Source organism: Agelaius tricolor, unplaced genomic scaffold (assembly GCF_023055355.1).
Source record: "Agelaius tricolor isolate 1412-34295 unplaced genomic scaffold, bAgeTri1.0.p SCAF_1, whole genome shotgun sequence".
In the NCBI taxonomy this organism is placed as follows: Eukaryota; Metazoa; Chordata; class Aves; order Passeriformes; family Icteridae; genus Agelaius; species Agelaius tricolor.
Window position 1 is genome coordinate 27,577,424 of NW_027269261.1, and position 7,532 is coordinate 27,584,955.

Below are 7,532 nucleotides of genomic sequence, written 5' to 3' on the forward strand. Positions count from 1 at the left end.
AATGACCTTGAACAACTACGTGGTGGGTTTGCTTTTATCCAGCACCCCTTTTTGCCTTCCCCAGATCCACAGCAAACAGCCACCCAAGCACTCTGAAAAGTAGACATAAACCTGGCTATTTTAACCATCAATTGCATCTTAATATACTTAATAAACATTTTAACTTCTACTTTCACTTTTAGAGGAACTTCTTCAAACTCCCCCTAAACGTTCTCCTCCCTCATTCAAAACAAAGAAAAAATCATCTTAAAGTCACTAAAATATTTGTCTGGTTAACCAGCAGAGGAACCAGGAACCCATGAAATATCTGGAACTCGATGGAAAGACAGGAAACAGGGAATATTCAAGTCAACAGTATTCTCATTCTTCTTTCTGCAACAATCCCTGCTGGGCAGGGTTTGTTTGCACTGAGGTTTGTATTAGAAACACACACACTTAGCTAAATTACACAAATTCCACAAACCTATGCTAAAAATAATAAACTGAGTGAACAGTGCCTGTGCCCAGCGCTTAAGAGCCACAACAGGTGCCTCTGGATGGCAGACTGCCATGATGGCCGTACCCAAAACACTTGTCCCAAACCTGCTCAAAGAAGTGATCCTCCTTCTTCCCCCCTTCCCTTTTTCCCATATAGTCCCCTCTTCCCATGGAAACATCTCAAAGAGTGTTTTGATTCTTATAGGCAAAATCATGTCCTGACTCATGCCTAGGAAATAAATTCCATGTGCCTACAAAATCTATGGTACAAAGTGGTTGCTAAGGTGCCACCATCCACAAGACCCTGAAAAATGGGTCTTCTGCAGCCTATGGCAGGAGCTCATGCTCTCCACAGGCACTCCTGGTGCTGGCATGGGAGCAGCCAGCGTGCTGCATGACACACAGTGGCTGTGCCCAGCAGACACCGCTGCTCCTCGAGTCATGGGCCAGAAGTGCAGTGGCTGAGGAAGCTGCACATTTCATGTCTGTCTCCAACACAGGTCACCTCTACAACACCCATCTACTTAGGTTTAAAGCAGGTAGTGCACAGCTCACTTATATATGGAGCAAGGGGGTAAAGAAGCCTGGCAATGCATTAGTTCCGTGGTTCATGGAAATACTTTGTGGCTGTGTATAACAGAGCAACATCATTCATGGCAAAAGTTGCCTAACAGGAAATTGCCCCAGGAAGATTTCCAAACTCCATGCATTCTAATTTCACACTAAACCCCCAAGCTTCACTGCCCAAAGAGCAACAACTTAGCACACGTCCTACACAAATATCCTACCCTGTTCTTCCCAGTGAGCCAAACCATAATGACAGCAACTGGCTAGGGCTGAAAGCAGCATGACAGGGTCCCCCCCAGGCACACCTGTGCTCAGCCCCTGACTCATAATATTTCACAGTGATCACATATCTCTCCAATTTACAGGAACCCCCCAGCCATACCCTTCCTTTCCTCACTACCAAGCTGCCAAATTTTTCTCCTGAGAGAACACCTCCAGGTCACTCTTCCACAATGTCCAACAGCATTCAGAAATCCATTTTTTAAGATGCTCCTACTGGAAATGCAGACCCCACAATTACAAAAGGAGTTCTGGGATCTTAACTTACTAGTGTGACTAATCTTTGAAAGCAGTATTTTGAAATACTTCTTTGAAATACACCGAAACATTCAAATTACTTCTTTTTTTGTTGGGTTGTTTTTTTTTTTTTTTTTTTAAGTGAGCGGCAGAAGATAAAGGACATGGACACTCACACAGTCACATGCATCACTAACACTGTAGTTGGACAGACCTAGTTTTGACAGTATGAGATGCATGCAGAAATAAATCAGTTCATACCCAAAGAGGAAGGGGCTTGTGGGACTAATCTCTGTTAAGAAAACTAGGCATTCAAACCCCAATTTTCAATATAATATGTTGTATCTGTACAGCAACCCCAGAAACAGGAGACTGCTGTACCTGTAACACATAGTGTCAGTAACTGAGCTAATGCTGAAAGAGTAAATTCACTCCCTTTCAGGACTTCCATCAAGATCCAAACAAACAGGTATTTTTACAATAACCAAGGCAACAGGACAGAGTGTATTTGAAGGCAGAACTCAGCAGGATACAGAGGCCTTTCTGAAAATAATGCTGAGTATTCTCTCAGATTTTAAAATGGAAACATCTAGTAGCCCATCATCAATTTCCATGTAGTTATAACATGTTCCTGCCCAACATATCTTTCTACTGATAACTTATTACATCTTCATGTTTCTCTGCTCTATTAAAAAAACCACAACCAACCAACCAACCAAAAAAATCACCTGACAGGCTCATTTGGATTTTTTAGCTTCTTTGTGTCTCCTGTTAAGAGCTACAGAAATGTAATTTACATGCTCTAAAAAAATGAGCTACTTTGAAAACTTAACTTTTTAAGCAGCTCAGAGAAGATGTCTGTCATCCTTTCATTTCCAAGCAGCAGTTTGTGTAGATTTTAGTACAATCAATTCATGTCCATGTCATGTTTCATTTTCATGCTTCATTTTACACGCCCACTAATCAGACTAATGAGGTTGAATGTGAAGAAATCCCTTTGTTTCAAACTGAACAGCTTCTGAAACCACAGTTAGAATGGTCTTTCTTTGCTTATTCATTTCCTGTTTGCAAGTAATAGCAAAAAAAAAAAAGGCATTACAAAATTTTTCTGCTAAACCCTAAAGGCAGAAAGCCATCTCAGTACAACATCCCCTGTAATTTACAGGAGCTCAGGCTGTATATTCCTGTAAGGGAGTTACAGTGCTTTCCACTTTCTAAGCATGCATAAATGAAAGTAAAATCTTATTAACTGCTTTGGTAGGGTCACAAATATGCTCTATATGTTCCAAAGCAGGGGTTTAAGATGGTCCAGTGAGCAAAGGCCTGTCTGCAGGCAGCAGGGAATTTGTGCTGTGCTGGGCACCCTCCCACATGGAGTCATCGATTGCCCCACACCTGTGTACAACATATCTAGGACCTGCCAGGAGCTTCCTGGGAGCTTCCTGGTTCCTTGGCCCACCTAAACCATCAACCACACATAAACAGATAACCCAGTGCATGAGACAGAAGCCAGAGGTGAGGAATGGAAATTCCTACTTGGAGATTCATCCCAGGCTCCAATACAAACCCACCGGTGCTCCTCAGAGCTTTTTGTCACGCGTCAGTGGGAACACAGAGAGATGCACCAAGAGACTTAGAAGGGAATACACTCAATTATTGGACTATACCACAAAAGGCAACACTGTCTACCCTCCAATAACACTGATAAATTTGAAATCACAGTCTAAACTATCTTGGCTTTAATTTGTTCATTCTGAAGTTGGGCTACTTTTTTTTTTTTTTTAACATCACACACAAGCAAGACTTGTTTCTGATCCTCTAAATGCCTGAGGAGCTGCCCAGACCACATGCTGAACAAGTGATAAGTACATTGCAGAGTTAGAGGATTGGGGAGCATTCCACCAAGCTTACTGTGAGTGCCACTAGACCTGCTCAGAATGAATATATAAGGTTCAACTGTAGTTCAGAGTTCTCTGAAAGAATCTGGATACACCTGTAAAGGGGCATGGAAACAGAGAGGGGCAAGTTTCTCTTTTTAGCCTGTAGCTTGATGACAGCACAAGCAGCACAGTGCCATGGTTTACATCTGACTATGGTCCCACTCAAAGCACAAACTATCTCTAGACAAAATCCAGGCAATCCATTTCCTCCTAAACCTCTAAGTCGAACATAGAAACACACTCCTGCTACAATACATCCCAGGCTATAACAGAAGCTCTAAGTCTTTCACAGATCACCCAGAACATCAGTATGGCTTCAGGGAATTGAGTGGTACCAATTACTAACACTCCTGTCCCCAAGCAGTCCATAGAGAAGGGATGAAGATGTCAGAAGATTTACGACTGCACAGCAGGAGCCAACACTACTCCATATGCTCTCTGTCTAACCTTCAGCACAATCCTTAGGGAAAGGAGGAACACCACTGGTGAGAAGACAAAAAAGGCTTTTCACCTCCTGCTCATTCCCACTCTTGGAACAAAAACACTATGAAGTAGGTGGTTTTGTTCCAGGAGTTCCATCCTCCATATCAGCTGGAACCTGGCTACAAAAACAAATGTGGAAGGACTGGGGCAGAGTCCATGGTGGGTTACAGCACTAGTCTGATGGCTGCTACCACCACAGCATGTGTGTGTGACCAGAGCCTACAAGCACCCAGAGCTACCAGATATTTGAAAGTGTTTTTGTTTCCCACCTTCATAGGAAACAAACCTGAGCCCTCAATAGCAGTACCTTGGCAGGAAAATAACTGAGAGCTGACAGATCTGAAGAATGCTGTGGAGAAAAATAATTTTAGCTTTCAACTATCTCAAATGATTCTCTGATGTTTAATTAGGAATAATTTAAGAGCAAACAAAAAGCCTGAATCCTTTCATAAATACTTCATAGGTATATGCTAGTTATTTCAAACAGGAGCTGAGTTCTAGCATGGCAGACTCCCTTAGAACTGGAGCTGAAGAAAAGCAAACTAATCTGTTAAAGAAATAGAGCAAAATGGTGTCAGATTTCTTCCAAAACAGTGGAATTTTTTTCAACAAACTGGTTAGGAAGCTTGAACAAGGTATATGACTAATGACAGACAGTGATCCTCCACAACCAGCCCCAAGATACAGGTGACATTAAAAATCAACATGAAGCTTTACTGAAGTCTTTAAACACTGTACTGCCTCCCAGACATGGGAAAAGAATAAAACTGCCTGAGCAGCTTGGGTTTGGCAAGAAAAAGAGCATTAATTAAGGAGTTGGGTTGTTCCCAAATTGTGCTGCTTAAGAAGCCCCATTATACCTGCTGTACAATAGGTGGGATCCATTTTCTTTCAGCACTGCTGATGTCAGATGTTAATTGAAGACCATGTAAGAAGTACTCCCCTAAGACAAACTACCTTCTGCTGAAAAGATACCAGTCATGCTGCTAGGAGCACTGCAAGGGAAGCTCACTGAGCATGTGCCTGAAGAGCAAGAGATATGACAACTCATGCTCAAGAAACTTTAAATGTGGAGGATGTAATATGGTATAGAGCCATCAGGGACACAGGAAGAGCAATGGAAAAGGATGATGGCACTCCTCAAGGCAAGGGAGTGCAGCCTCTACCATCCTATTACACCTCCTGACTTCTCTCTTTTTTTTGGCATGATCTGTGTTTTACCAACCTGAAGAATGTCCCTTCTGTGCTGCTGGCTGCTGTCCCCACACTGAGCAGAGCAGGAGACGGTCACCACCTCGTGAGCATCCCCAGGCACGCTCACCCTCCCACAGGGGCACGGGGGGGGACAGGACAGAGCCCCCGGCCTGGGCGCAGCTGTAAGGGCAGCGAGCCACACGCCAGGGTGAAGCGGCAGACACGTGGCCTCTCCAGCAGATGTGGGACCAGCCTGTGGAGACCTCCCTGTGTGAGGGTGCAGCTGGCACGGGGGCTGCCCCCACATCCTGCCCCCACCATTCCAGCTGCACGGCCCAGCTGGGCACTGCTCGGCCAGGGGGGAGCGGCACGCGCTGGCACGGGAGGGACGGCGGGCACGGCAGGGAGCGCCAAAAAACAGCACGGAGAGATGGAGAAGTGAACAACAGCACCCCCACCACAGCACTGCACCCCTTCACAGAAAGCCTATGCCCCAGAATGACTCAGGGGCTCACCTTCCCTCTCCATGGCCACAAGAGCCTCCTGGGTGCACCAAAAGTCACCATGGCAAGTGACAGGAACATCAGTTGTAGCAGCGGGACTGAGAAATGGTGACCAGGCCAAATAACGTCCAACAGCAGCTTTTCCTTTATTTTAGCACCTGGTCTGCAGCTGCAGACCTTCTGAGGGTGCTGAGGAAGATCCTGAAGGTTAGTCTGGAGGAGGCTACACTCAGAAATTGAGCACTTGTGCTGCATGGGGAAGAGCAGGTTCCTGGCTGCTGACTGTGGGAAGGAAGGAGGCTGTGCAGCCACACTGGGAGGCACCCAAGGTGTGGAAGATGATGGGGCTGGGGGACCCTGTCTTCCTTGCTTCACTGGTCCCTTCAGATGGGAAGATCTCTGGTGCAGTGATCTCTCCATGCTAGTACCTCCAAGAATGGTACCTTGAAAGCATTTGTGGCTCTACAGATTTCCATTGAAATATATTATACTGAGCAAGAAAGAGGAATTTTAGTCACAGAATGACAATATAAAGGAGCTATTTAAATCAGCCTCCACCTCTAAGCACACTTACTACTCACCAGTAATGCTTTCACCATACTGGTGTGCACTTTTTGGCTCAGCAATGTGTTACATCAACATTACATATGAATCCCACAGGCAATTTCTGGTTACCTCTTCATGCCCAGCCCATCTTCCCTTGCATCTACAAAACCAGCATTTCACCAGAAGTCTGCTGACTAGAGCACTTCCTAACTGGAGGGAAAGCATCACAGCTTCACCCTCCTCCCCCTGCATCTCCAAGGGCAGAGGGCTCTTCCTGTTGGATGGACAGCCTTTCTGCCTACAGCACTTGTGTCACGGTAGCTAAGCAATTACTCACAGCTCAGCTCCCAAATCCTAATCATAAAGAGTGGCAGGGCTGAGTGCCTGAGCATCAGTTAATACTAGTACATATTAATTTAAACCACACAAACTACAGCCTGATGCACTGACCACCCCGGACACAACGAGGAGGTCCAAGGCAGCCAGCAGACACCCTGCCCATTGCCCCAGGCAAGTTAAAATCCCGAATTTCATCTAGAATCCCAGTCTTGTAGATGTTCCTTCACCATCTCCCAGCCCAGCTGCTGTTCTTGCAGTTTTTTAAATACTCTGGAGGAACCATGGTATCTTTCTAAAGGAAGTTCAGCTGCACAAAAAGAGCAAAACTAAGTAGCAGTGCCTCAATTCCACTTCAAAACTAACAACCCCACAGAGCCTGGACAAGTAAAATCATTTGCAGAACAAATGATAGTCAACAACTCACCAGCAGCAAAGGTCACATTGTTATGGTTATTTTTCATGCTTAACCCCTCCTATCTCATTTGGTTTTCCCTTCCATTTCCTCAGATAGTGTAGTCTGACCTCAGCACAGAGACTTCAGAATTTAATCAATAGACATGAAAGACCAAAAAACTGTTTCACTGATTTAAACATAAAGCATCAACCTTAAAACCATCCTGAATTGTTATCCACCTTAGGAAAGCAAGAAACAAGAGATACTGTACTACAATAGGGTTTTCAGCTACAGCTGTTAAATAAATTTTAAATTTCATTTCACTTTTTTTTTTCAATATTTTCTGCAGAGAAATTGTCAAGAAATGCTATACAGAATATCATGAAGGGTACACACTTGAAAACAACAGAAAAATAAACCCTGAAACTCCCAGATTATCATCTCCTCCCTCAATTGCTTTAGATCTAAACAACATGCTTAAAGGCAGAATCTTTGTGCAGTGGGAAATATACAGAGTAATGTGCTTTAGTGATTATAACTGGGGGTTGGGGGGAAGACAGGTTCCTCCTTTCC